Below are 9,899 nucleotides of genomic sequence, written 5' to 3'. Positions count from 1 at the left end.
ACCGTACAGTCTGCATGTCCGTAGTCCTTGAGGTAGCCTTGCTCTGCACAGTCCATGGTATCCTGCGAAAACTGTGTAAACTCATGAGTTCCAGTAAGACAGTTGGAGGCAGAGGCATTTGGGGCATATAATCACTATAGGCATTTTGGGCATATAATCACTCTAGCTAACTAGATCAAAATCACATAAAAAAATTAAACATGAAACATGTAGTGTTTAATTTCTTATGCATAAAAAACAAGAAAAGAGAAGAAATGAAGGAAGGAAAGAAGTATTAGTGTATGGGTTGGCAAACCTAATCTTCTGGGAAGGTGATAGTCATGGGTGGTCTGGCTAGAAAGCGTGCGCTACTGCGGCTAAAGCTGTCAGGGACGCAGACCATCTTATCCAGCTTGGCGTAGTGTCATGTATGGGTTGCCTGGGCAGACCCAGTGGATGTCTTTAGTGGAGGTGCACATCTCTAAGTCTTGTGGATTCACAAAACTGAGGATAGCACTGCCAAGACTATATGCCAGGTGTATTTGCGATGAATACACACTAGTAACAATAGCGGATTTTGGTATTTTATCTACCATGTTATACCGAAGGGTTATTACTTTATTGGGTTGGTGAGTCTGACTGGGAATGTTAGTGTACGCTTATGGGTGAGTGATGCATACAAGCTAGGTGGATAGGATGGGCCTAGCTATCGTCCACCCCCTTTTGGAGTGAGGACTGTTCAAAAGGTTTGATTCGATTATTATGGACCCATCGATATGAGAGCATTTGATTAGGCCTGGATGTCCTAATGTGATACGTGATGGAGAACGGTTTTCCCACGATTGAAAGGTCTCGACCAGGGTGGTAGGAACTTTTCTAAGATTCGGGCATGGTAGGCCTTGTGTCCTTCTACGCTCAAATCGAGATTCTTTTGGGCACCTGTAAAGGTTGACTGTAGGTGGCGTCGTAGGTCGGCGACATGTTGATGTGGGGTGTATGCAATTGTGATGCTCATGGCCTCTGTTTTGTATAGGAGATGTGGGGGAAGAACCGTCTCTCGCCCAGTCATCATCCCAAAGGGTGTGACTTCAGTGGCGCACTGAGGGGTGGACCGAATGGCCCTTAGCGCCAAGGGAAGTTTCACATCCCAAATTTTACCATGGTTTGTGACATACTTTCGCAGCATGCTCACAATGGTTTGAATGACTCATTCAGCCTGACCAGAGGATTGAGGGTAGTACGCGATATGGAATTTCGCCTCGATGCCTAACATGTTCCACAGCGCAGCCATTACACCAGCAGTGAAATGGGTGCCTGTGTCTGAGTCGATGGATAGAGGGAGGTTTTTGCCACTGGGGGAATCGCGATGTCGGGTGTTTCGACACCGGACTTGGTGTGCAAAGACATGAACTGAAGTTCATCGGAAATTTGATCTCGCGTGACGCTTGGTTGATTGGTGTTCACACTAATCTCGTCGCAACGGTTTTGTGCATGTTTTGTGGGATCCAACGACTGGGGGGTTTTGTTTTGTGTGAAGCTAAGTTTATGTTGCAGGGCTTGGTTGGGATTGGGTGGCCTTGTGAGAGCCGTGTCTGAGAGATGGTGGTGAAGACTTTAGCGCACGTGAGAGGCGCGTTTTGTGGGTTTGCCTTCACCACCAGGAGGGGCCCTACATCCTGACCCTCGCCTGCTGTTTCGGAGGGATCTCCTCCCCCTTTCACGAGATATACCCGTGGTTCCTGGCCTAGTCATGCTAACGGATAGCTTTTGTCATTTTTCTTGAGCTCTTTTGTTTTGTCTGTTGAGGAATTTGACTGTTCCTGTAACAGTCTTCTAAATTCAGCCAGGCAGGCCTTCAAAGAGTCCGGCTCTGAGTGGGACTCATCAGGTTGGTCCAAGTCACTGTCTCGGTCACCTCTACCCCTACGTGGGTAGCTACGGTTGGAGTGCTCCTTCCATCTCTGGCCAGAGCGGGGATGATGGTCTTGCCACCAACCGTTTTGTTCCTTGTGACCATTCTCATCTGATGAGCGATTGCCATGGTCACTGTGGCCTTGCCATCGGTCTCTCCTGGCCTTACCTTGCTGATTCTCCCACTCACCTTGGTGATGGCTCGGCAAGGGGCGGTTTGGACTGTAGTTTCTCCAGGTGGGTCCCCCTTTTGGAGCTTCGCCTTCTTCTAAGGTTAGCAGGGGCTTGTCCTCACCCTGAAAACTAAGGACTCTGGGGTCATCATCGTTCCCGTTTGCGGTTTTGACGATGGTCTCCCAGGTCATTTGGGCTAGTCGCCTAGTTTCCCTCATCGAGTAGAAACCTTGTTGACACGTCAGTGTGACATGGGTCCGCACGCTTGGGTGGAGGTTATGCAAGAAGAAGGATTTGAAGCCTCTATCTTCTTCCAAGCCTGGTGCGCTACTACCCTGGAAATAGGCAGTACGTAGCCGTCTATAATATTCACGAGGCACCTCAGACTGTTTTTGTTTGATTTGTATAGCACACAATGTCGTGGAGGTTTCATCCGTGTATGGCGCATATTCTTCTCTCATGTAATTGCGAAGTTTCGAATAACTATCGTGAACGTTTGGTGGTAGTGTCTCTAAAAAGGCATGGACGCTGCTACTGGAGGTCTTCCAGATCAGTTTGAGTTTTTCTCGCATTGTGGCTTTCGGTAGGTCTATCAGGCATCGGTCAATTTCTCGTAAATAATAATTTACGTTGGTTCTTTTATTATCGGGATCGAATCGCTCGATATCTTGGGCAAGTAGGTCAATTTGCCATATGCGGAGGGCTTGGTGCACGTCCTTGTGCGGCCTCCTTCGCTCCTCTGAGTACTCACTGTCTGAGCTACTCTGGAATCGCTCCCGTTTCGCACGAGATCCGTAGTCTGATTCATCTGAAGATGGATCAGGGAAACTGTAGCGCACTGACCTGAGTGTGCTATGGGCCTGGGCTCCGGATGAGCACAGGATGGCTCCATCTTGGCTAAACGACGAAGTCATGTAGCGAGTTGATGGAGTTTGGCGGGATGTCTGGTTCTCGACCAGGTAATCCACGGTGTCCGGTTCGGACACCGCTTCCCGCTCTGAGCTTCGGCGCATTGTTGGGGGTCTTTCACGCCCCACGCGCTCTTCTCGGGGGGTCTGCTCCTCAGCAGCCCTTTTGGTGGCCATTTCGGCTTTCTCTAGCCTTTCGGCGCAATCAAGGGAGTTCTTCAAGAGACTACACTCCCTATGTAAATCATTGACATCGGCTGCCAGCTCAGCGGTTGCTGGTGGTCAGCATGTCAACCTCTCCACGGAGGGATCTGATCTCTAGATCAGTATCCTGGAAGTGTAAAAGGAATAGCTTACTTAGTGCCTCTTGGACACTAATAGTTCTCTTTGGATCTCTCATATGTTTTATTGAGTTGATTATGTTAATTTGGCATTCACGCCTACTCATGTCCTTAATGCTTGCTCTTTCGGAGTCAGAGCAGTGAATGAGGTCTGCGATGACCTCAAAGAGAAACACGTCCTGAGCGTTGTCCTCAATTCCTGAGACACGAGGGGATGCCATTTTGCTTAGGCTGGATAATAGGATAATTAATTAATCAATGAGTTAATTTATTAATTAATTTTTATTAATTAATATTAACTATGTAATTAATTAATAAGGCTTGTTTGTTTGGAAATGCTATCTTATCCTAAGTTGAATAGGTTATGAGTATTTGTGATATGGTTATCACGCTACTGTTAACCGTTTTAACACACCTGGGGATATACCTTAGCAGTTGCTGAATTAACTGATGGTTTATTTGTTGTTGCAACAATATTCAAGAAGTCAACAACCAATCACCTCACACGGGGCACCAATTTACTGTAGGTGCATTTGGTAATTATTAAGTGATCTCATGTGTTGTGGTCAGGGAGAGAGCCCCTTTTCTCTGCTCTCTCTCTCCTTTTATGCTCCATCCTTGTAACAAACACAAACGCGTATACACACACACACACACACATTAATTGACAGCAGGTGGAATGACTTAGCCACTTACTTTCCCGACCCTGCCCTCCATTCACAGACTGCTGCTCCATGACACACAACCATATGATAGAACACGAGAGCACTCGTGTATCATCAACAGCTATTTGAGATCAGACCAAACTGTGGCTGGTGTGTCAGTACACATGAAACCGTTTCCATATTCAAATGGCAGCGTCCGCAGTAGTTTCACTATTTTACATATTAGACAACGTCTGCATACATACACAGTATTGTTACAGAATATCTTCAACAATTTACATATTCGACCACTTCTGAATACGCATAGATAGTAAAAAAGATTTACAGCATGATAGTGTTGGTGATAGTGTCACTAATAGTGTCACTGTAAGTGAGTTTGGAAGCATTTTCAGATTTTTTGAAAACATTTATAGTATGAGCGCAGTGCATACATGACTATGGTGGTAAACACTTTTGAGAGTGTTGTTTTCGTCTATGACATCTGAATGTTAGAAATTAACACTCCTAGTGAAAGGGAATCTCCCTGTTGAATTGCAACCTTGTCGTGGTCAAGGAGCTTGTGTGTCTCAGTGACTCCTAGAGCTATGCCAGTGGGAGATTTATCTCCTGGTAGAGCCCCCCATGCTGGACAGGTCGAAGGGTAGAGGCGAGATGAAAAGCAATCCACTGGTCTTCCAGGTTGGGGGCTAACAATCCTGTCCCACAAAACAAATATGTTATGGAAACAGCAACAGAAGGAATTGACACTTCCAGGCATGATGGACTTCCAGGGCTATCGATAGATGCCAGGATGAGTGCCAATGGTGAAAGCCATTTGGAAGCCAGTGGTAGGAAGGTGGAAGTTCTGAATGCCAAGCATAAGACTAAGATAGGATTTTGGAATGTAAGGACAATGTACGATACAGGGAAACTAGCACAAATAACATCAGAGATGAGACGATACAATTTAGATATCCTTGGAGTAAGTGAAAGCAGATGGACAGGATCGGGGAGACTTAGGACTATCACAGGAGAGATAGTGTTGTACTCAGGGAGGGATGACGAGCATCAAAGAGAAGGAGTAGCTATAGTTCTAAAGAAAGGAGTGGTAAACAGCTTGAGAGAGTGGAACCCTGCCAATAGCAGGCTCATGAAGATCAGAATAAAGGGGAAACAAATTAACACAACTATCATTCAGTGTTAAGATAAGAGAAGAAATTTAATGTCACTATGTGATGCGGAAAAACTAGTTCATGCATTTGTTACCTCCAGGTTGGATTATTGTAATGCCTTCCTGTCTGGATGTTCCAGTAAGTGCATAAACAAGCTCCAGTTAGTTCAAAATGCAGCAGCAAGAGTCCTTAATAGAACTAGAAAATATGACCACATCACCCCTGTCATATCCACACTGCATTGGCTCCCAATCAAATTTTGTATTGTTTATAAAATACTACTATTGACCTTTAAAGCACTGAATGATCTTGCTCCACAGTACCTGAGCAAACTTCTGGTTCTTTATGACCTGCCACATCTACCTAGATCAAAAGGTGCAGGCTATCTGCTGGTACCTCGTATAGTGAAGGCTACCCCTGGTGAAAAATAAATGTACTTTATTGTATTTAAAGTATATTCATATTTTCAATAGTATATTGAAAATGTACTTACACAAATTGTACTTTTTGTAAATATATAAAAAGTATACTAACATCACGCTTTCACACTAACACTTTTAACACACTTTAAAATAATTATACTATATTACACTTTATAGAAATATATTATACTAAAATATATTTTAAGTGAAAGTTATGTGTAATTTAGCACATAAAAGTACACTAAATACACTTCAAGTTGCACTTTTCTACAATTTAATTACAATTAAAATATATTTAGTAGAAAATTAGTTGTTCCAAAATAGCATGCCTCAAGTTAACTAATCATAAACACACTTGAAGTATATTGATGATTAGTGTGGCTTCAAGTACACAAAAGTATGCTAAATTTTAGTACACTTAGCACATTTATTTTTCACCAGGGACATCAGGGGGCAGACCCTTTTCTTACAAAGCCCCACACTTATGGAACAGCCTTCCAAGTAGTGTTCGAGAATCAGACACAATCTCAGTGTTTAAGTCTAGGCTGAAAACATATCTGTTTAGTCAAGCCTTTTGTTAATTAATAGTTTTATTAGGTAAAGGAGTAGATCTGGAGGGTCCTCAGGCATCAAGTGTTTTGGTAAACTGGAATGTTTGGATACTGTCAGTCCCCCACTCACTTGCTCACTCGAGTTTGTTGACGGTGTAGTGGCTGGCTGCTTTATGTCCTGGGGCACCCTCATGCCTGTGTTATCTTCTGGCTCTCCCCTTTTAGTTATGCCGTCATGGTTAGTTTTACCAGAGTCCCTACTTGCACTCAGTGCAAAATGTATACTGTTCCTACTCATCAGGTGACATTGGGCATACCTAACAACCTAACCCCCCCCCCCCCCCCCCCCCCCCCCCCCCCGTCCCTCTGAGTTACATGTCAATCCTGAGAATGAGATGCTGACCTCTTCTGCTCTTCGGACCTTCCTGATCTATCCTGATGCCCTATGTCTGACTGGAGTCTCATCACATCATCCCTGTGGAGGACAGCCCCATATGAACAGATGAAAGTCACACTTGGAAGGTGCTCTGGGCACTTACAGTAATGCTTTTATGGCTGAGGACTACAGTTGACTTGCTAACTTTAGGACTGCGGTTGTCGTGAACAGTTTTGCACTCAAGTTTCCATCAATGAAGGGTTATCAACGAAACAGACTTCATGTTAAAACTCTTAAAAATGTTATAATCACGTTGTCTATTATCAACCAAATGAGGATGGGTTCCCTTTTGAGTCTGGTTCCTCTCGAGGTTTCTTCCTCATGTCGTCTGAGGGAGTTTTTCCTTCCCACTGTCGCCAGAGGCTTGCTCATTGGGGATAGATTAGAGATAAAATTAACTCATGTTTAAAGTCATTAAAATTCTGTAAAGCTGCTTTGCAGCAATATCTATTGTTAAAAACACTATAAAAATAAACTTGACTTGACATTATGTCCCAGAGCGCCACCATGCCGTCAAATGCGTGCGTCTTCCACGCCTGGGTTAGCGTGTGCGATGCCACGTCCCAGACTCCAGCCAGAGACTCGGAGCCACAGATCTGTACGTAAAATATCTTATGCTCATTGTCCAATCTGCGCTGTACAGACGAGTGAAGCCATCTGGCTGCCATATTGCCACACACATCGCGTGTAGTTGGCTTGTGTTTTAAACTGTCATATCCGATCAAATTTGTCCCAAGAAAAGTATTTCCTGACTTTTTATACCCTCCTTTTATTTTCTCAATTTTACCCACATTTCTTACATATCTTTATAGCGCTCCCCTTCACTTTTATTGTTTTTTTCCTCTTCCAGTCCAATCTCTGATCATTTTTTTGAACGGCTCTTTTACGACTATAATTATTTTTACAGAGATTATTTCAGTTGTCTCTGACACAGTGTATCTTTCTCTTCCATATATTTCTTCTTCCTTTCTATTTAGGGTAGTTGTTGAAACAGGATTAATTTCTCATTTGCCATTTTCACTTCATTCTCACGGTCATGTCTTAACAGTATTTACTGGTCACAGAATTCACATTACACATGAATTGATCCTGATAGAGTTCAATAACTTGCAGATTATTCCTCAGTGCTCACACTAATATCTCAGATCTCATTCTCTTTAATACACATTGGCTTTTTTATACTATTGAATTGTTATATTGATCTTATTTTTGTTTGATATAGTTATAAATGGGGTAGCACGGTGGTGTAGTGGTTAGCACTGTCACCTCACAGCAAGAAGGTCCTGGGTTCGAGCCCAGTGGCCGACGAAGGCCTTTCTGTGTGGAGTTTGCATGTTCTCCCCATGCCTGCATGGGTTTCCTCCAGGTGCTCCAGTTTCCCCCACAGTCCAAAGACATGCAGGTTAGGCTAATTGGTGGCTCTAAATTGACCATAGGTGTGAATGTGAATGGTTGTTTGTCTCTATGTGTCAGCCCTGCAATTAACCTGGCAACTTGTCCAGGGTGTACCCTGCCTCTCGCCCATAGTCAGCTGGGATAGGCTCCAGCTTGCCTGCGACCCTGTAGGACAGGATAAGCGGCTACAGATAATGGATGGATGGATAGTTATAAATAGATACTGCCTAATGTTATTTCAGTTTTCTTGAAATTTATGTCAAATATTTTGAATGTTTTGGAAATAATTTTTATGGAAATATTTTCTCATAAAAGGAATATTCGAATAATTTATTGTTTTCTTATAATTAAGCAGTAAATTGTAATTCATTTAGGACTTGTTTAATTTTATTATTATTAGATGATTGATTATACATAATTTGTAACTATAGCTATGGATTGGTATCAGTCTGTTTCTAAATAGTTAATGTGTAATATCTACATGTAACTCTCTGTTCTATTATTTGCATGATTAGTTTCACTTTTCATTCTGTGTGTAGCCCTGGTCAATGCGTCCTAGTCATTAATTTAGTTGATCATAGGTTATTTGCTAAATAAATAAATAAATTCATACAGTTCATGACACATGGATAAATAGGATTTATGACAAAATATATTAAATATAGCTATAAATCCAAAAAGGTATAAACCACACACTAGTTTATTCATATGCACTTCATTTTATCTCAAAAGTGACGAATTGCTCTTCTTTCATGGGATAAAGACATGGGTGACATGTGGAGTTCACATGCGCAAGGATATGGGTGACATGTGGTGTTCACATGCGCAAGCTGAGCCAATCAGAAGCCGCCGGTGACTTTACGCTGTTATGGCCCTTTTCCACTACCCTTTTTCAGCTCACTTCAGCTCGCTTCAGCTCACTTCAGCCCGACACGGCTCGCGTTTCGACTACCAAAAACCAGCACGACTCAGCTCGTTTCAGCCCTGCTTAGCCCCTAAAACTCGCACCGTTTTGGAGTGGGGCTGAAGCGAGCCGAGCCGAGTGAGGCTGGGGGCGTGAGCAGACACTCCCCTGTGCACTGATTGGTGAGGAGGAGTGTCCTCACATGCCCACACACGCCCCGCGAGCTCGCTGGGATCTGTAAACACCGCAAACCCGGAAGAAGAATAATTATGAATTACGAGAATTTCTGAAGCCTTATGCGCCTCGCCTCATCTATACGCTCTTGCCAGTATCTGTTGGCGTTGTCGGTGACAACAAGCCACAGCACCAAGACCAGCAACACTAACGACTCCATGTCCTCCATGTTTATTGTTTACTATCCGGGTCGTGAGACTACCGCTTAAAAGATCACTGAATCAGTGACATACAGAGCATCGTGGACAAGTTCGCGGAGCGCAAGGCTCGTCGTATGCCCTTCAAATAATGCGCGCAGTAGGCTATTGATGTTTTATTATGAGCCATGTACAGTATGTCGCCGAATGTTTTTTTGGTTTGAGTTACATGTTCGTTTGAAGGACTTAATGTACAAAATAACATAATTGCACCCCGGAGTGTTGAAATTGGTAAACACAGTGCATTCAGTGAGGTTTGCACCGCCCTCCTTTTATTTCTGACTCTTCCTGTCACCGTTGCAACCTCTGAGCGCTCATTCGTATGCCCTTCAAACAATGTGCGCAGTATAGGCTATTGATGTTTTATTATGAGCCATGTACAGTATCCTAATGTTTTTTGTTTCTGAGTTACATGTTCGTTTGAAGGACTTGATGTACTACTAAATAACATAGTTGCACCCGGTAGTGTTGAAATTGGTAAACACCGCAGTCGCGGACATTTTGTAACCTAAAATGATGTTATGATAAGCTTTAATAAAGGGCCCGGTCATTTGCCCCGCCCCCGGCCCGGCTCTGACTTGTTCCGCCACTGTCACTGATGTCACTGTTTGCGCTGCTTAACGACATCACG

The sequence above is a fragment of the Neoarius graeffei genome, chromosome 5, assembly GCF_027579695.1.
Source record: "Neoarius graeffei isolate fNeoGra1 chromosome 5, fNeoGra1.pri, whole genome shotgun sequence".
NCBI lineage: Eukaryota > Metazoa > Chordata > Actinopteri > Siluriformes > Ariidae > Neoarius > Neoarius graeffei.
Note: the sequence above shows the minus strand (reverse complement) of the source record.